At 36.5% G+C, this 21,379-nt stretch overlaps 1 protein-coding gene across 5 annotated transcripts in view; it reads right to left on the reverse strand.

Moving 5' to 3' along the window:
* The window catches only part of BACH2 (BTB domain and CNC homolog 2), a 408,794-nt gene that overhangs the window by 379,555 nt on the left and 7,860 nt on the right, over positions 1–21,379 (reverse strand). For 3 of the 5 annotated variants that reach the window (XM_074187167.1, XM_074187168.1, XM_074187166.1), the window contains one exon: positions 1–21,379. This exon is cut by the window's left edge; it is cut by the window's right edge. The exons of the other annotated variants lie outside the window; for them this stretch is intronic. The gene's annotated coding sequence lies outside the window, so the exon portion shown is untranslated. 5 annotated transcript variants of the gene reach the window in all.

Consider the following 21,379-nt stretch of genomic DNA (forward strand, 5'->3'; position numbering starts at 1 on the left):
CAGCACTATCCAATATTTAAATGGGTTGCTTTGAGAGGTAATGGACATCAACTCACTGAAGGGTTTTTTAGCAAAAGTTGAACAACCAATTGTTAGATAAACCATAGAAAAGATTTTTTCCCAGGTGTAAAGTGGACCAGATTCCCATTTCCTACTCAGATTCTGTTCTTCTCTAAAGCAAAGAATATACACAAGACACATAAATGTCTCCTAAAATCATTTTCCTTGGCCAACACCTTTCCTTCTCTTCGTCTGAGTGACTAACTTGTGGTTTAAATATACATCTCTGCCAATCTTTACATGATAAGATATAGTATACCCCGCAATGAAGGCGCCCCACCCTACATCTTTTTTGCTGTATTATGCTCAAGAACACAGAGACCGGTTTCCTGTAAGCAAGTTGATCTTTAAGGAAGAAATACTGTAGAAAGAATATAAGACTAACAAATATGAAAACCCCCAAACACTTCCTCTCCATTCTCTTTACCCACCCCCCCACACCTATATCAAAACACAAAAGACTACCTAATACAGTAAGCCAGTAAAGGCTCATCAGTCTTCATTGTCAAATTTACCTGAACTACTCCCTTGCACTTATTTCACTTTCTCTTGTACCATTTTTGTATTTAATTACTTACTGTGTCGGCACATATATTTGTGTACATATACTTATAGAGGTACTTCCTTCCATTTTAGATTATAAGATCCTTAAAAGTAGAAATTGTTTCTTTCTTGTATCCTTAGCATCTAGCATAACATCCACAACACAGTTGATATTGAATAAATACTTATTGACTAATTAGAACTTTAGTCCTTTGAGAGCAAGTTTAGTGCTGTCACTAACTCTGTATCCTGAGCATAAAAAGCTAGCATGGAACTTTGTAATAATAAATGTTTGTAGGATTGACCTCCTTTCATTTATTCAGAATTCAAATAACCAAAAATATAATTTTTTCCTATATTCTATTTTGTTAAAAAAAAAAAAGAAATATTCCCCTATAGGAATGTAAATATGCCTATATCAGTAATGCCTCAAAAAAAATCAACTTCCAGGGTTTGTGATGAAGTCAGTTTAATTCAGTCCCAATATTTAATCACATCTACATCTCTAGAAGTATATAATGAAAGCAGATATTAATAAAAATTGTAAAGTACTTTAAGATGCTGAAAGTATCTTATCATCAGATAAAATTTAATTATGTTCTGTATAATTTTAGGTAAAACATTTTTAAAATATTTAAAATAATCCTTTAAAAATTGATAATCTCAACTTGAAATATATACTAATTAACTCCACTCCCTAACTATTCTAGATAGTTTACTGTATTTTCTATATAACTAGTTAATTTTATGTAATAGGTAGATCATAATAGGACTACATCTCACAGAATACTTTGGCACACTGCATGCCAGGCACTTTGAATAAGGTTCCAGGGATTCTTTTCCCATAAGACTATATAGTCTTATGCTGAAAGTATAGTTGGGAATTAGAATGAAAGATTTCTCCTAAGAAAATAGGGCTTTAAATTAAAGTTTCTTTCAAACTTGGACCAACATAAAATACTCTGAGAACCATTAGAGACTCCTAAACCAACAGGAAACACAGAAAATATCTATGACTCAGTGGAACAGGGAAAGAAGACATATGAGATATGGCAAAACTTCAAAGATCCTTAGAGTTGCATATGCAGAGTTACACAACCCTCATTTTGACTGAGAAAGGACCACTGATCTACCTTCCCTATAAGAGTAATGAGTTTGGAAAAATTTTCCCTTATTTCTCAGGGGAGAAGGTGAATCGATTGTATTTTCTCAGAGATATTCATAATATTATTTCCTCATTACTTTAATAATTGTTTCAGTCTTGATTCAACGTTTGCTGTTTTAATACCTTCTCTTGCCTAGGTCTGTTAGTATGAAAATTTTAAGGGGGGGATTTATATTTTAGAAGGTTTAGATTTTGGAAGTTCTTTCCAGCTTCATGAAGAGAGGGGGCAAAATAAGAATCATCAGTCGAATTTTAAGTGTAAATATCTATGATTTGCACTGTAGTTCAAGAGGCTATATAGGATAGATGAGGGAGGCTGTCTCTAGAATTTTCTTAAAAATGAAAAAATGGAGCAGCTGGTGGTGCAGTGTATAGCACTAACCCTGATGTCAAGAGGACATGACACTTCCTACCTGTGTAAGCCCGGCAATTCACTTAACCCTGACTGCCTACTCCCCCCAAAAAAGAATGGAAACAGATATATAAGAGTCTAACTTAAACCCACTTATTACATAAAATGCTACTAGCTAATGGTTTCAGCTTAACTTCTACATGAGAACTAATACAAAACAAGAATGTAACTTTTACCATTTCTCCCTTTCCTAGCTTAAGTGCTGGTGAAAATGTTGATAAGTAGGGAAAATGGACAAAAGCAGGCAAAAAGTAGAGAACAAAAAAGAAGCAATAGGTCTGAATAATAGGAGTGTACTGAATTTTCATTTTACTAAGCATTTACAACTCTATAATCATGGAGAATTTAAAGTATCACATATTTTAAATTAGCAATCTATTTCTGTCCTGAGGAAAGGGGTTCAAGTTTAGAATGAACTTTTCCTAACAGATTAGTTCACCAAGTTGCACTTATTATTAAGGACCAAGACTAGATGGTAGGATAAAAAGCCTAATACAAATGTTTTCTCTCCCCATAAATTTTAACTTTTGCTACAGAAAACTGCCTTTCCAAACCTGCAAGTTTAAATAAAAATAATTGAATAGATTATCATGAATGAAAATCTTCATAATTCACACAGAAATAAGTAAATTCTGCATTTTCACTAAATTTATAACTAAGTAGGAACTGAAAATTCTTGAACAATGATTTATTTATGTGTTTAAAGTAAGACAAGCAAGGTTAAATTTCAATCTGCACATGTGGAGGGATATTGATATCAATGCAATCATGAATCCATTAAATCACTGAAGGAATATTTTACTTAAGTTTGAAAGTTTCTCATTTTTTGAAGTGTTATCCTTACTTTCATTGGAATTCAGGCAAAGAAGCAGCACAGATGGTGCTGTTCATGACTCTGCCCTACCAAATTTCTAGAACTCAATATATTCAAAAATCTTATATGAAAAGGTAAATAGGCAATGAACTAATGTCACTATTTGGGGTCTTGCTATGAGTATATATGACTTATAAACCCTTCCTGATCACCCTCAACCACACCTATTCTTATAAGTGTACATTAATTTAGAGCTGAAAATGCTAAGATATTAGGGCATTACCTGAAGAATGACACCATCTCTGTGATTATCTTTGCCTCTCTATTTGTATCTTTTATTTATTAGAATGCTTGGCATAAATTAATAAATGCTTATTCATTCATTCAGGTGAATTTACATGCAATAAGAAGAAATTGAGTCTATTTAAATGCGCTGAAACAATGACAAATCATGAACATTTACGTGAGACTGGTGACTTTGTATAGCCTTCCCTCACTTAAATATACTTCCCTTGTATGTCAGGGCACCACCTCCCTGATATCATGGGCCTCTTCAAGAAAAAAGGACAAATAATAACAATTTTATTAAGAACTTTGCTAAGATCTAGGAATATGAAGGAAGGGGAAAAATATGGTTTCTGCAGAGATGGTATAGTGATAAGACAGATGGCTTCAAAGTCAGAAAGACCAGACAAGTTCTCTTTTGGACATGTCCTGGTTGTGTACCCTTGAGTGGGACATGTCACCTCTCTCAGGACCCTAGACAGCTCTCTGAGACCATGGGTTACAGAGAAGGTTCCAGACCTTCCTTCTCTGGTGTTCTTTATACCAGTCAACTCACAAGCCAAGTCCCAATCTTTATCCTATTGGTACAGATCAGCAAGGGAACAACTAACATTCCTCAATCCACCACTGAATGTGTTTTAAACTATGTTTATTTGCTTATGTTATTCCCTACTAAAGTCCCACACTAGATGATTATATCAAGGTGCAGAGGTGGTTCTGGGGGTTTTAGGCCATGTCAGATGAATGCAAGCCTGGGCGGGTCATATATCAAGCTGGAAAAGATTCAAGTAAAGTACATGGGATATATTGTGAATTTATCCTCCCCAGATCACCCTGATGAGAGAGTTTCCTTGAAGCATAATTGGCTAAGAGGTGACGAGGTGTTGTGACCATAGCAATTCGACAAGAAATATTAACTAGGGTAGGAGTTCTTTGACCTGGAGTCTGAAAAATATTGTTTTTAAAAAATATTTTTATACATATATTTCAATATTAATTGGCTTCCTTTGTAATTCTATGTATTTTTGCTATATATTTTTAAACATTATTCTGAGAAAGGGTACATAAACTTCACCAGACTACAAACGGGGACTAGGTCACAAACTCTAGAGCTCAGGTGAGTATTTTGATGAGTCAGTGAAAGGTTATACATCTTGGATTCTTCAAAGTATAATCCTAGAAGTGAACTAAATAGAAAATTTAGTTTTCCCTGGAATATGTAGCTCAAACCCATTAAAGTGGAACAGTAAATAACTCCCCTTCCCTCTTTAAACCTGAGAATCTTGCTCAACTACAACTACTCTCTGAAAGGTTAGAATTAACTTCTTAACATTCAGAGCAATAACTTTTTCTGAGTCCTCATTCTTCAAACTATGTATCACACTGCTGAGTATCCTCTCCTTAAGAGTCTTTTCTCTTTTTTTATTATGTCACTTTAGCATCTTAGTTTTCCTCCTCTTACTACTTCCTTTGCTTGGTCCTTTTCTCTCATCCCTTAACTATGGACCAAAAAAATCAGTTTTGGGTTTTTTTGGGGGGGGGATGGGAAGAAACTAGAGATGGGGAATCAAGAAAGGAAACTATTATAATAAGCTAGGTATGAAATTATAAGCTCCAGTATTAAGCTGTAGGGAGTAGAAATAGAAAGGAAGGAATGGAAATGAGAGACATTGCAGAGAAATAATTAGAAAGCCTTGGTGCCTGACTGGATTGATAGGCTAAGGAAGAGGGAGGAAGCAAAGTAACATTAAGGGTTGGGGCCTGTGTGACTGGAAAAAGATGTCATTGTTCTAAGTTGAAAGGAAGGGAAGTCACTTGGGACAGAATTACACAAGAGGAGAAGATGAGCCCTACTTTAAATCTTAGTGAAAATGTCCTTTGGGAAGTTGTAAATATGGGAATAGAGTTCAAAAGAGAAGTCAGGTGTGGAGATGAAGATCTGGAAATTATTAATGCTGAGCTAGTGGTGGAAACCATGAGAGTGAATGAACAAAACACAACCCAAGGAATATATATGCAAAGAAAGACTGGTGAAGGAACGATGAGGGGGTGTGTATGGAGAAAAAGGGGACAGTCAAGTAAACAAACAAGAAATGCTAAGAGAAGTAGAAGTAATGTCACAAGAACAGAATATATAGTAATCATTGATAAATGCTCATCCAGCGATGAATGACTGACCTTCCAATCCTGATAACCTTATGGCAATATTCCAAGAAGTAAGGCTTTCCTGTGTCAGTTCTGAATAATTATCAATCATTTTAATCATATGACTTCTTGACCAAATGGCATCTATCTAAAAGAAACTGATGGGGGGAGGGGGACGACGACTCTATATTATAGTCAGATTATATTATTTCTATATTGTCTTTATCGTCAGTCTGACTTTAATCTAGCACTTTTAGGTTACTATTATTGCTATTAGCATTATGGAAAGTTTCTGCATTTTATAGAAAATATAAAGGGCAAGAAAAAAGCCACAAGCGAAAAGAAAAAAGAAAATCAACACAAGATAATTTGAAAGATTTTTCATAGCTAAATAGGGAATCTTTGACCACAGCCTTAGTCATAAACCTTCAATAAGCAAATCAGTAGCAACGAAAGAAAAAACTACCACAAGAAAATCCTGTTCAAGTGTGACTAGAGTAGGGGATGGTGGGTTGAAAGCACATCATAACATACGCCAAAGGAAGTGGGTGTCATACCTTTTTCTTGGCCTCTCCCCTCCCCACCCCCACCTGACCACCTGTATCAGTCTCAGAGGAAGCAGACAATCCCCCACACACTTTCCAGCTGCATCTCCCCAGCCACAAAGTACGCACACATAATCAGCTAACATAAAAAAAAAATGTATCAGAAGCATCAACCTAAGGAGGAGGGAGGAGGGCAGTGGGAAAAACCTCTCCTTGAGATTAACCCATGCTAATTTAAATACTGCCCTTAAACCATGGGGCATCGGTAAGGGGAGATACCCCCCTCTCCACAATGCACCTACACATCCCTGGAAACTGCTGCAGAGCAAGGACATGACCTCTATATCTTAAGATGAAAAGCCTCTTGACACTGAGGCATTTAAACGAATGAAGTCTCTGAACTTTATGATTTTCCTAAGCATCACTGGCTATATATATATATATATATATATATACACGTAGCTTCTAAGTTTGAGGTGACCTTATATGAGTGACTGTTTAGCTGATTCAAGGTCTCCCAATTCTATTATTCAATGACAAATTTAACCATAATTAAAGTGTGGTGGAATGGGCTTTGGAAGTTTAGCATGTTGGCTCTTACTGCCTGGGTAACCTTCGGTAATAGGGTACTTCACCTTTCAGCTTTCTCAGCTGTCAAATTAAGGAGCTGGATTCAATATTCAGTAGGGTCCCTTCCAGTTCTATATTCTGTGATTGCAGTAAGTTCAAAAGCAGTGAATATTTTCCATTTCCTTAAAATCGGATTTGGAAAAGTCACATCCCCATGGTCTTGAATTAGCCTACAAAGTAAAAAGACTTCATCTTATTGAATGCAGTGCATCACACAAGTTTAAAACTTGATGGGGGGGGGGGGGAGCCTTGGGAGAGAGGAGTTGTTTTCAGAATTTCAAATGACTTAAATCAAGCAGAAAGAAAAGAGAAAAAATGAGAACAAGTGTTTACAAGTCATTTTTGTAACTTTGCTTTATGTTTCACCCGAATAATTTTTAATCACTATTTTAAGCAGTTAAATAAAACAGCACCTGCAACGCAAATCATTGTCAGGGACACCTGCTCTTTTAAATATGGCTTTAAAAAATTTGGTATGTGTTTTTCCCCCCAGACACTCTAATTTTATATTTAATTTGGATGGAATGAACTAAAATTGGATCAATCTCACATGACTGGGGCGGCTGGGTGGCATAGTGGATAAAACACCGGCCTTGGAGTCAGGAGTACCTGGGTTCAAATCCGGTCTCAGACACTAAATAATTACCTAGCTATGTCGCCTTGGGCAAGCCACTTAACCCCATTTGCCTTGCAAAAACCTAAAAAAAATCTCACATGACTATAATTAATTTCCTTTAATATTTATTCAACTGGTATTAAAGAAAAATGTGAAGTTTTTTTGAAAAAATAATTCTCTCATAAGGAAAAAAGCATTTTTGTTTTTGGAGGCCAAGAGTATTCCCACATTATTTAATCTACATATATGCATATATAAACCAAATTTAGAATGTATAAATAGAGGTTGTGTGGCACAACAGATAAAAAAACCAGTATGTGGACAACTGAATATAAACTTATCTTTAACATATACTAGCTGTGTGACCCTGAGCAAGTCACTTAGCCTCTGAGAGTACCCAGACAAATCTCTAAGGCTATATATTACAGGTTAGTTGCTGGTATTCAAGGGTGGTGGGAGTTTTACTGAGAACCCCCCAACTTGATGTCTCAGATTCAGACCCTCCCCACATCTTGCCAAAAAAAAAAAGGTGGGGGAGGCAAGAGGTTCATACTGTTACAGCTTGACATAAGATTTTAAATTATAAATGTAATTTAAATGTATTAATGACAATACTGCTTTTTTTACATTGAGATCACAGGCCAACTGCACTATTATGGAGTTTCTCCTTGTTTTTTCCACTTTATAAGCATCAGAAAGAGCTTATCCTAGAATAGGTCTATCACAATGGAATCCAGATTTTTTGCCCCCCTTTTCAATTCTATTTTAGTTACAAAATTCCTTCAAGTCTACCTTTACTTCTAAAAAGCCTGAGTTGTCATCAGCGAAGTCCTCTATGTTCTAGTAGATACATATCTACTAGGTTAAATATCCAAAAGCAAAGCAATCTGTATTTGTTTCCTTTACAAAAACAAACATTTCAATGCTTGAAAATAACCCTTAAACAAGAGTCAAATGTAGAGGAAATTTATCAAAGCCCCCAGAACAGAATTTTAAGATTTCACCTTTCTTCCCTTAATTCCAAACCCTTCCTCATTTACTAACAAATAGATAGACAGACAGACAGACAGACAGACAGACAGACAGACAGATAGATAATTAGGGGCAGCGCATTGGATAAAGCACCAGCCCTGGAGTCAGGAGTACCTGGGTTCAAATCCGATCTCAAGACACTTAATAATTACCTAGCTGTGTGGCCTTGGGCAAGCCACTTAACCCCATTGCCTTGCAAAAAAAAAAAAAAAACCCTAAAAGAAATTAGCCCTAGTCATTCATATTTGGTTAGAATTTATTATAGCTTCTCTTTCATCCAACTTCCTATCAGCTTTCCACAGTCATCTATCAGCAGGAACTGTATTTACAGAAAGACAAACGACTAAAACGATCTTTAGGATTGGAGAGGTACACTGTTACAATTTGTGAAATTGAGTATTTTTAACAGATATTCTGATGTAATTCTTTATTTTAAATATTTGAATAATATTACATATAGAAAAGTCCCTAAATTTCTTGAAGGCTTGAGAGCTTTTTTGATTGTCATTCTCTCCACAAACTTGTGTTATAAATCTCCACTTGTTTAAAAAAATAAAAGTTTAAAGTATTAACTTGTTTTAACTAAATATGCTACCAGGAGGAATTTCAACTTTATCTATATCAACTGCTTTCTCAAAAATAGTTTTCAGATATGGAAATAAGGTTCCATAATGATAGCACTGTTTGGACAGTTTTCTAATAATTAAAGATAAAGCCTTTGTGTTCCTCCTAGGACAAGCCCTCTTCATTTTGCAGTGCAAGACATCAGTAAAAGGGCACTGCTGACTGCAGAATATATCACACATCAATATCTATTTTTTTAAAAATACCAATGTCAAAAATTCCAGCTTCTCTGCAAAATGGCATTAACTCATCTTCTTTAGACTGTCCCTTTGAAAAAAACTTGTTTTACCCAACTTTTTTTTGTACTTTTCTAACAGAAAGCTCTTGCCCATGTCATATAAAACCCCCTGAAGAAAACCCCCTTTACTCCACTATTTCTATACAAAACGTACCCTTCCTACAAACCTTTCCTTTTCTGTGGAGTATTTTAGGTTCACAGAAATCTTTCACACCTTTGAAATCCCACCTTTTCAAGAATGAATTCTGTTTTATGGCAAAAAAGTCAAAGATTCCAATATGATCTCATTGAGAAAATGAGCAATGACTTTCAATATTTCCTGTACTGTTTTACTTAGCATTATCTCCCTCATATAATGATTTGATTGTTCATATTTTTGCTGATTTTACAAAAAAACCATAAGCTCCTTGAGGGCAGAGAGTGTCCCTATAAATCTTTCTCAGTATTCCCCAATGTCAACAGTGCCACAGCAATGGTACATAAAGGACAGTCAAGTATGAAATTCTATCAAAAGCCATACAATGTTGGGAGTGTGGAGATTTAATTTTTGTGTAAATAACAACTCTCCCAATCTCTTAGGCACTGAAATTCCGAGATTTGGGGATCTCACTCCTCTAGGTGATGTGTTTTCAAATCACTGTGAATCAATCTACAACAAAATGAAATTCTACAGAAATATAGGATGAGAGGCAGAAAGGAAATGTGTTTTAATGGAAAAGAAACTGGAACCAGAAAACTCTGGGTTGAGTCTTGGCTTCAAAATATCCTGGGACAAGAAGGCATTTAAACTCTCCTCGTCTTAGTTTCCTAATCAGCAAATGGAGGGAAATACTACTTGTTCTGTCTCACAGAATCAGAAAGAAAGCACTCTGCAAACCATGAAGTTCTATATAAAGAGAAGTTATTGTTAGTCTTAATTCTAAAGCTCTCTTGAAAATCAAATACTTCCAACACCTGTATTTTAACAGTTATTATTTTAACAATGGACCCTGATGAGACAATTGGCCTTGATAAAGCAATCCTTAGTAACTATATAATCTTTAGAAATGGGAGTTTAACTGTTTTTAATTCTTTAGGGCTAACATATCCTAAGCAGCTCTGTCACTTACATCATCATCAGACAGCCATGCTGGACACTGTCCAACTCTCTGAAGTGTTTTGCCATTTTTTCCCCTGCACAATTGTTTATGGATTAAGGAAACAAAACCAAAAGAACTGCCACAGCAAGCCAGAATCTAGAGGGCTTTTTAAAAAGTCAGTCCTGAAAAAGGAGGGACCAAACAAAGCAAAAACAAAATACCCAATTCAAGTGCATGCACACACCAGATCACATCAGAATCTGCTTTTAAGTCTAATTCCTCTGGGCTGTTTGCCAAAAGAAAACAGACTTAGAGATGTGAATTAGCCAGTGCTTTGACCAAATAACTCTGTTGCTGCAAAAAACTCTTTGTTGCAAAGAGCAATGACATTTCAGTCTATTTTCAACAAGCATTTGAGCACTCACTTAAGTGCATTTCTAATCTCTGTTTTTAAGTACCTTCTCGCTTTCGAATTTAGCAAATAAGGCTTTAAGTGTTAGGTATTCTATGGATGTCATATGAAAAAACTACATGACTTGGAGTGAAGGATTGGAGGGGATAAGGAATAAAGCTGATTCAACTTTTAGTCCATTAGTTTGACTGACACTTCAAATATTTAAAAGCAGCTAGTTTGTCTCCACTGTTTCATCTAATTTCCAATCTCCAGGCTACACATTCCAAATTCTTTCAATATACAGCTTTGTCTTGGAATGGTTTCCAGACTCTTCACCATCCTGATTGGCAAACATCCTCTCATGTTCTCTTCTAGTAGATCCATGTCACTCTTAAAATATGATACCCAGAACTGAACCCCAACACTACAGATGCAGGTAGAACAAAAAGTACTTTCCACGAGCTCTTCCACTTACTATGAAATATCATTGATTATAGCTGTCTATCTTCACCTGTTGGAAAGTAAGCAGCCCCATTCCTATTAGAAAATGGGTTGCTGAACCTTAATAAGCAGAAAAGTTAATTTCTACAGCTAGAATTTTTTAAAAAAATGAATGATCTAATGATAGGATGGGGGATGATGTCACTAGACATAGTTTATATAAAAAATATCAAGGGGTCTTGGTGGACTGTTTAATATGAGTCAAGCATGTGAGAGAGCAGTCAAAAAGCTACTGTCTTATAATGAATTGATGCCCAAATGAAGAAACTGACAGTTCTACTGCATTCTTCCCTGGTTAGGTCTTAGGTGATAATTTTTTTCAGGGCCAGAATTTTGGAAAAAATAAATAACTGGAGATATTAGTAAACTGAAAGGCAGCCAAGAAGGTAAAGGGACTGATAACCATGCCTGCTATATAAGAAAAACTTGAAAGCTTTGGCTGGAAAAGAGAAGACTTAAGAGGACCTAGGGATTGTTCTGCTTGGCTCTAGAAAACACAACAAACAATTGGAGTAAGCTGAAAAGTAGAAATCAGTTTGATCAAAGGAAAAATTTCAAAAAATTAGATATGTGTAAAAGGGGAATGAACTATAATAGGAGGAAGTATATTTACTCTCCCTGGAGGTCTTTCTGCAAAGGGCTGGATAGGTCAGATATTCCATTGCAATGACTTCTATTATTTATGACTTGGACAAATGACTGTGTCTATGACTCTATGAATATAAGGTGATCCCCATTTACCCTACCCATTCTGAATGTTTCCTTCCCTCACAACAAACAGATGCATTCGTGAAGTTTTCTATAGGTTTTAGGGAACAGTACAATATGAAATGTTTTCTGTCCCCTTGCTCTCTATCCCATGAACCATCCTAGTCAGAGGGGCATACTGCCCCTCATCCCTGCCCTGACTATCTGACAAGACACCTCTGAGTCACTAAGGAGAGGAAGAGAGCAATTAAAGGCAGGAAGAAGTTGGTATTGCCATTATAAAGATGATCACCCTAAGTATCTAAAATAGGTATGCTTTTATCATTTAAATTTTGGTCTTCCATAAACGTATATTACAAATTGGTGGACTATGTTTAATATGGGTCAAGAGTGTGAGAAAGCAGTCAAAAAGCCACTGTCTTAGGGGCGGCTAGGTGGCGTAGTGGATAAAGCACCGGCCCTGGAGTCAGGAGTACCTGGGTTCAAATCCGGTCTTGGACACTTAATAATTACCTAGCTGTGTGGCCTTGGGCAAGCCACTTAACCCCGTTTGCCTTGCAAACAAAAACAAACAAACAAAAAGCTACTGTCTTATATTGAATTGATGCCCAAATGAAGAAACTGACATTTCCTCTGCTTTCTGCCCTGGTTAGGTCTTATGTTATAATTTTTTTCAGGGCCAGAATTTTGGAAAAAAAATGAACATCTTACAAATTGGAAGACTATTTTCCCCCATTGAACTAAATGCACCCTCATAGGACACTGTAATTAAAAAAAAAGTAAGCTAAGAATGTTTGATATTTATGGTGTATTTTGTCCTATCACTGTAATTGTCTTTGTAATGTTGGTTGACCACTTATCTTACCGGGCCTCAGTTTCCTCACCTGTGAAATGGAGAAAGGGAAGCTAGTTAGGCAATATCTAAGGTCTTTTTATGTCTAACATTTTATGATTCTATGATAGATTAAGAAAAACCCCAGAGATTTAGAGAGACAATTAAAAAAAAGGGGGGGAAGCCTACTTTGTTTAAATGTAGAAACAACAACAAAAATCATATACTAGAGGGTGAGGTATGCATGAGAAGCACAAGACTGAGGGTTTGTATAAAAATGTGTGTAAGGGGGCGGCTAGGTGGCACAGTGGACAGAATACCGGCCCTGAAGTCAGAGGGATCTGAGTTCAAATATGACTCAGACACTTAGTTACCTAGTTGTGTGGCCTTGGGCAAGCCACTTAACCCCATTGCCTTGCAAAAAAAAAAAGTGTGTAAGGAACAAAGTGTTAGGGGCAGCTAGGTGGCACAGTGGATAAAGTACCCGCCCTGGAGTCAGGAGTACCTGAGTTCAAATTCGGCCTCAGACACTTAATAATTACCTAGCTGTGTGGCCTTGGGCAAGCCACTTGACCCCATTGCCTTGCAAAAACCTAAAAAAAAAATGCTATGTTCATTAAGGTCACAGATTTAGAGAACAACCATAAGCCATCCAGACCAATCCTCCTCCCCTCTCTTCATTTTACAGATGAGGAAACTGAGACATGAATTGGTTAAGTGATTTGTCAAAGGTAAAGTAGGTAGGAAGTAGCAGAGTTCAGACTCTTATAGCCAGGAACTGGACCCTAAATTCAGCACTCTACACTCTACCAGGTTGTCTCCCATAGTACAAATCAATCAATCCCATAGGAATATATGTACAGGATAAAAAATGTATAAATAAGAGATGAAGTCTAAAGATAATAAGGTAATGCCACCATTATAGAATGGGAACTTCTGTGATGTCAGTGTCCAGGGAAGGATGAACAGAAATGGTCAAAGGCCTAGAGATTCTGCCATATGAAAATAAACTGAAAGAACTGGAACTATTCAAGATGAAGAAAAGGGATGTGGGGGGGGGATGTTGGGGTGGAGGAGACAGAGAGATGAGAACTGCCTTCCAGTATTTGGAAGGTTGTCACATGGAAAAGGAATTTAACTTGCTCTGCTTGGCCCCAGAGAGAACTAGAAGTGGGTGGAGGTTACTGAGGCAGCTTTCATCTCAATTCAAGGGGAGTAGTTTCTGGACAATTAGAATCGATTTTTTTTTTAAGTGGGGTATAAGGGATCAAAATCATCCTAGACTAGTGCTGGAGAGTATCACAGTGGTCATGCCCTACACACTCATTTTGCAAATAAGGAAAGTGAAGTCCAGGAATATTAAGTGACTTGTCCAAGATCATACACATTACAGTACAACAGATAAAGTTAGCACTATACTGTTTTACTCACACATCTCAGTATACCTGTTTGAGAAGAGGAATTAAAAAAGGAAAAAAAATGGCAGCTTCACATAAGGGATTTTCTTCCTATGCTATTCTAATTACTGCCCTGAGGGGTTTGAGACAGTAAGAGGCTTCTCTTTCCTTTTGAACCATAGACTTCTGCTACAGACAATGCTTGGAGATTTTTGAGATGAAAAACAACTGAAACCTAGATATAATTGGGTATCAGAGGGGCAAGCTCATAATCTACTGAACCCTCCTTCCCTAGATAAACTTAGAAATGGGTTAAGACTCATAACCTTACATATCTGAGGAGGCCTAAAGAAGGAGTTGGGATGGGGCTATAGATGATGTAATGGTTGATTCACTTTATTTGTATCACAATAATTTTCTAATTTAAACAAATCATTTTTTTTCCTCATTAGGCTATGAGTCAAGGGATAAACATTTGGACTTCTCCAAATGGCACAGTAGAATGTAGCCTGAGTCTGGAGTTAAGAGGAACCTGAATTCAAATGCTGGCTCTGTAACTTTGTGAGAATAATTTAACCTCCCTGGGTCTCAGTTTCGTATTTACATGACTGAATTAGACTAGAAGGCCTCCATGGGACCTTCCAACTTTAAATCTATGATTACAAATGGGGGCTCTTTAGAGGATGGGGGCCCTCAACCAATGCTGCAAGAAGACTTAATTTCAGAGCAAAAAGCTTTACAAGGTAGCAGCTGGAAATATTTACAATGGAATGAACCATCAAGGGGGGGAGGTAGGCTGCCCTTCCTCACTAGAGTTCATCAAACCAAGACTGAATGAATGACCACTTGTTGGCTAAGCCAGAGAGGGGATTGTGTTCAAGTATTGAGTGGAATAGAGTCCATGAACTTGTTTTTGTTATAAAAAAAATTAATCACCGTCTTTCAATTTAATTGTTTTGTAAAACTACATATTTAATTTTATGTAATTAAATACATTATTCTGAGAATGAGTCCATAGGCTTCAGCAAACTGCCAAAGGGGTGTCTGACACAAAAAAAGGTTAAGAATCTCTGAATTATAAGTCTAACTTCCTTCCAACGCTGGGATTTTGTGTTTCTTTCAGAATTGCTTAGTATATGTTCAGAAAATTACTTATTTAAAAAAATCCAGATATTATGTGGAAACATAACACATAGACACACTTCATTATTTCTAGGTATTACTTGTGCTATTAGAAAGGAAACAGCAAATTTCTTACAAGGTTAATGATTGTTGGTTCTACACACTGCTGTTTCCTCTCTAAATCTTATTTTCTGTTAACCTTCCTCTTGGAATCCTTTGATAATGACTCAAACAGCAATAGAGACTATCCCAGGACAAGCTAAATGGAAATGGAAGGTAGAAGGTAGATGTCAGTGGGCTAAGGTGGTGTGTGCCAGTTATTTCCTTTCTGGGCTCGGAGAGGATCTGCTTTTCAACTACATTTCCTTTGGAATACTCCCTTAACAATCGGAGATGCTTGTGTGCACAGATTTCTGAATGATGAAAAGATCCGGGCTTGGTTATTTGGTCATAATGAAACTAAAAACAGTAAGATGAAAAACAGTGGTGTGATAATTACCATTTTTAAAAACAACTTTACGCTGGGGAGAAATTTTTTTGAAGATTTTTTTTCAAAAAAAAAAACTTAAACTAATATTTTCCAACCTTTCACTAACAGCAGGGGCTAAAACCACATGTTTTAAAGGTCTTGAACTGGGTTATTATTAGAAGTCACAACTCTATTGATACTGATGAGTCATTTCTATTGGCGGAAACCAAGAACTCCTATCATCTTTAATGTTACACAGCACGCAGTGTGGTTTTTCTCTTTATTACTGGTCAAAACTGCTATAGAAAGCTTATCAAAACTACCAAAACAAGATTCAGGGATTCGCCTCTGTGTTAAAATAAAGTCTCAGGCTAACTGATCTGGAGATAGTTTAGGCTGATATAGGATGCATTTGTAGGGACAAGAGGAAATTTAAGTAGAACCCTCAAAGAAGCAGCATTTCACACTTTCCAATGAAAATAAACAACGTTTAACTCAGAACACAAAACACCGAAACCAACACTAAAAACAAATGCAAGCTGTAGCCAGACACTGAGGTCAGTTTATTTACCCCTGGTAAAATACCAAGGATATAAACTAACCCTATCATTATTCAAGGACTTCAGAAACACAAAATAACCTCTGCTGGCAGCAAGTGAATGACCCATCTCTGTTTATTCCTAATGGGAGATCCCTGCCTGCAGGGATGGAAGATTTGGGTCAGGTGTCACATCAGGAAAACATAAGCTAATGAATAGCTCTGGGAAGTTCCTTCTGGTGTTAATGTGTAAGACAGACATTCTATATGGAAAAGGCAAGAAGGAGCTTCTCTGTCCATTCTAACTATCCCCCCCCCCCCCAACACACACAGGCACACGCACACTCTCTGTGTCTGTGTCTCTCTCTGACTCTGTGTCTCTCTGTCTCTTTCTCCCTAGAGGATTCCAAGAAAATAAGATTTGACAAGAATCAGTTCTCATAAAAATATCTTCACAAATGGTTAAGGTGTTTACTTAACCTGAATCACAGGCGAAAAGTCTGATATTCTACTATTCAACCAAAAAGACTGTGTTTTGGCTGTTAGAAGAGGAAGAGAAGCCGGCCGACCAGTGACCACAGAACTGAAAATAACCCCTGAGCCACTCCATGGCACTGGGAGCTGTTCAAGTCTTGGTCTTCCCTTGTGGGCAGTTACAGTGAGGCCAGCTGAGAGCTGCTGCAGCCGACTTGTGAGTCAGCAAGAGCCACTCATAGGAAAAAGCTGACGAGCTAAATTGCCCTGCATACATATTATGCACACACCTCCCCACTAAATAAAAACAGGGCACATGCAAATGAATGAAGAGAAACACCTCAACAGTTACAGTTCCTGTTTTCCCAGTTTAGAGCTAAATAAATCTGTACCACTGCTAAATAAATGATAATAAAACAACAACTCACTCTCCAGGCTATGCTGGGATGAGCAGCTGCACTCAAGTCTCAAGGGTCACTTAGTTTTTTTGTTGCTTTTATTCAATTAATTTTAAATGTGTTTCCCTCACTTCTGAAAAAGCAAAATAGTTGCCATAATAGACCACAAGAACTGGTAACAGACAAGCACAGTTCCTGTTTTTCACAGGGGGGGACGGGACTATTCTCAGACTTACAATACTGAGACACTGAAAACAAGTGGAAAGTTTATATTTATCACGACTGGGGAGATTCATACCTGAGCAAAAGCATCTTCCCTTTGATATCAAAAGATGCGCTGCCCCCAAAGTTCTTGTGTAAACTGGCTACTGGAAATGCCTTTCCTGAAGAAATTATGCTATAAATGATGGTAAGGATTCCAACCTAGTCCCACAAAAGCTATAATAGGGCTGAAAAACTATACACCTGCAGTTAAAATTAGCAGAAAATGTTTCAGTACTAGTAATTAAGCAAAATGGGGGGGGGGGGGAGCTGAATAAGAAATAGCTTTTTATTTCTATTGAATGCCGGTGCCTGAGGAAAGGCAGATTTAATTAGAAGAGACAGAGAAGATACACTGAAACATCTGTGAAGACTCTGAAGGTGGCGTCTAGACTATTTCCAGGCCCTTAGGATGGATGGTACTGGTTATCATGTCTAATTTTACTTTAAAATACGTAGCTTATCCATTCCCTGACATATGGATATTGCTATCCTTCTTACACTCAACCCTTATATGATTATGGTCAAATTTTGTCTCACAAAAAGAATAAAGGTTTTCATTATTAGTCAAAGTTAGAAGTTGGAAGAAATCAGAGAAAGCAAAGCAGAGGGGGCTAAAGGAAATGCATGCTTATGGAAGGTCCAGACTGCCGAAGCCCTGTTGGGGTGGGGGTGGGGGCAGGTAAAATATTTCAGACATAATAGACAATATCTCTGAGAAAAAAGAAAGAGGAAAGAGGATGTTCCCCACACTAGCCAGTAGATGGTACAATGGGCCCAGGACAGCTTGGTTTTTGTTTTGTTGGGGAGAGGTGGGGGGTGGTGGGGCTGAGAGGGGAAGGGGAGGAGGGAATCAAGACTGTGCAGCAATGGTTAATACATCAGGATATTTGTAAGTGGGCAAAGGGTTTTTGTCTAAATAATCTCATTAACTAAAGGAATCATGCCATATATTCCTTAATGACTAGATCTGCTTCTGTTTATAAATAAATAATACTGTCTCTCATAACAGTTTTGAAAAAAAGATACTAAGGAATGATTTGTAAAGAACTTGGAGAAAAAAAATATCTCAAAAACAATGCCACTGTTATTTTTTTTCATTAAAATTAAATATTCAAGAATAATAGAGAATTTCAGGTTCACTACCACTGACAGTGACAAGAATTCCTAATTACAGAGCTGGTGACTTTCGCCTGAGGCTTTAGTTTAAATGTCAAATAAAAGAGTGACTTGCTACAATGTGCATGCTACCGAGTCCAGTATTTGGAAGAATATAGGGTAAGGTGGTGCTCCCTGTCAAGTTTATTATAACATGAAAGAAAAGCCATTTCTCTTTTATATACAAAAGCAGTTATTATCCTCTAATCTGGATAGTTAGATTACTCTGTCCAGGAATGGCCTTTTGAGCAGGCAACTGCTTACCACAAGAATCTTTTCAGCTTCCCAAACTGCTTCTCAATACCAACCAGTTGATGTCTAAAATTTTACCAGTCAAGGATTCAACTCTTTGGCATAATTTAGCTGGCATCTATTAAAATGCTAACACCCCTGATGAGAAGCAAATTACTAAATAAGTCTGTTTATACCTTGGTATATATGATCTCTCATCAAATCATTGGATCTAGTAGAAGGGATAGAAGGGACTTTTAGAGGGTGATCTAATGCAAAGACCTCATTTTACAGATGTTCAAAATAAGGCCCAAACAAGTTAAGTGATGGGTCTCAGGATATACATGGAACAAGTAGCAGAACCAGGATTCAATTTAGTTCTGACACCAAACATGATGCCCTTCCATCTACATTACACTGCTTCTTCCTTTCTTGAACACTTGTTTTCAGAGGGGAAACAATAGAGAAAAGTATATGACAAAAACCAAGTAAAGGGTAGAGGATTAGGAAGTAAAGTCAATAGAAAAGAAGGGAAAGATACAGAAAAGGGAAGTTTAGAAATTAAAAAAATAAAATAATTTCTTGGATCAGACTCTAACCTCTTCATATAAACTAAATGGAAAACAGAATAACTTCCCAATATACCTACATCTTCTATCCTGAATAAGCAATAAGATATGACATTTAATTTCATATCTTTCACAGTTTGATTCTTTAGTGCTCACTGATTTACATAATATGGAATCCTGAACCCTTATAGATATTCTTCAAATCAATGCAAGTAATTCTCCTAGTAAATCAGCAGCTTTAATTTAAGCTCATCATTGTTTGCATAGAAATCTGTATGCACTCATCTCCTTGATTTTTTAAAAATCACATAAAGCGCCCAACAGTGACGCACTAAATATCACTATTCAGTTGACTACAAAGATTCCCAATTCAACTAAATACCAAAAAATGAGCTTACTACTTTCAGACATTTTATAGTGTCTTGGTTAGAACTTTGAATGTACACTTAATATTTAGACAGCTGCCAGGGAATATCTTATAGCTGAAAACAAAGAAGTAGTGACAAGAATGGACAGAACATTGAGAAAGTTTTCTGAACAGTAACCCTGAAAACCTCAGGTAACCAGAGGGCCACTGTTCACTGACCTACCCCAGCCTAATTCTTTAAAACCCATTCAAACCTTTCATAAAGAGTTGCAACACATTAATCTATAAAGATAATATTTCCCTGAAATGGACTATAACGAGAATAAAGGTCACCTACTTTTAGCTATTACTGGAAGCCAATATTTATAATAGGGTGCTTTAAAATGTCTAAATCAAATTTTCTTCCTCCATATATTAATGTCTATTGTATGAATTGTTCACTTCACCTTCTTCCTCTCCATCCAAAACATTAAGGCAAAATATTCCTCTACCACCCCAGTGTTCTTACATCCCTTAAATAAACAACATGATATGCACAGATTATTACAATACCCTTCAAGACACAAACAATACCAGTTTACAGATGTATTATTCCTTCATTTGCGTAAAAGTAAACAGTTTCTCACAAGGTGATCAAATTATGACCAATTTTTCAGAATTTTAAAGATTTATTATATCCTAAAAATTTTTAAGAGAGACAGATAATAGAATAAAATAATCTTTTTAAAAGAGATAGATAATAGAATATCTTTCTTAATAGAATATACCACCCTTACATGCAATGTCTTTGGTAATGTAAGTTGTGACCTATTTATATCTATCCTACATCTCTCTATTGTCCACCTGCAACTGTGATTCTTTGAAGACTGATTTTTCACAAGAAGGTATGTATAAGATACTGTCAAAGACCAAGATGTCTGGAAAAAGAGGTTGTATGTAGAACAAGAGCTAACAGAGAAAAGTCTAAATGCTATACCAGTGCCTTTTATTGTTAAGAAACTGAGTAGACTCCTAACACATTAGGTAGACATCTGGTGTTAAATAAGATTTATAGGAATAAAAAGGACAAGAATCACCAGGATAAAAAGGTTTTTTTGCATCTGTGCAAAACTCACATTGATGAGGTCACAGAACTATTGGAGTTAATAATTTACTACCAGATCTTCATTCAAGTGTCTTAGATAATGAGGCATGCAAAGGCTCTCAAAACACTCGGTTCCAGGGGCCAAACAGGGATTTAAAATTGCCATTACAGACCCCAGATTGGAAATGAGGTTTAAAAGATTGTTTGATTTCTGCCTATTTAATTTCTGATCATGTAAAAATAATTAAATATTTTTAATTAGAAAAATGAGTGAATACGTACACATCAAGAATATGATTTAAATTAGCAAAATATGAGTGAATACCTACACATCAAGAATACTAGGTCTGTATCCCAAAGACAGCAAAGAAAAGGAAAATGGACCTATTTGTACAAAAAAATATGTATAGCAACTCTGTGTGGTGCGAAAGAATTAGACATTGACAGGTAACTCATCAGATGGGGAATGACTGAAGAAGTTGTGGTAAATGATTGTGATGAGATAATACTGTGCTGTTAGAAATGAGGAGCAGCATAATTCCAGAAAAACGTAAGATGACTTATATGAACTGCTGCAAAGTGAAGTGAACTGAACTAAGAGAACACAGTACATAAGAACACAGTACATAATATTCAATGTCAACAATAAGTATTATAAGAATGACCTGCTGTAAAAGACTTATCTACT

The sequence above is a fragment of the Macrotis lagotis genome, chromosome 5, assembly GCF_037893015.1.
Source record: "Macrotis lagotis isolate mMagLag1 chromosome 5, bilby.v1.9.chrom.fasta, whole genome shotgun sequence".
In the NCBI taxonomy this organism is placed as follows: Eukaryota; Metazoa; Chordata; class Mammalia; order Peramelemorphia; family Peramelidae; genus Macrotis; species Macrotis lagotis.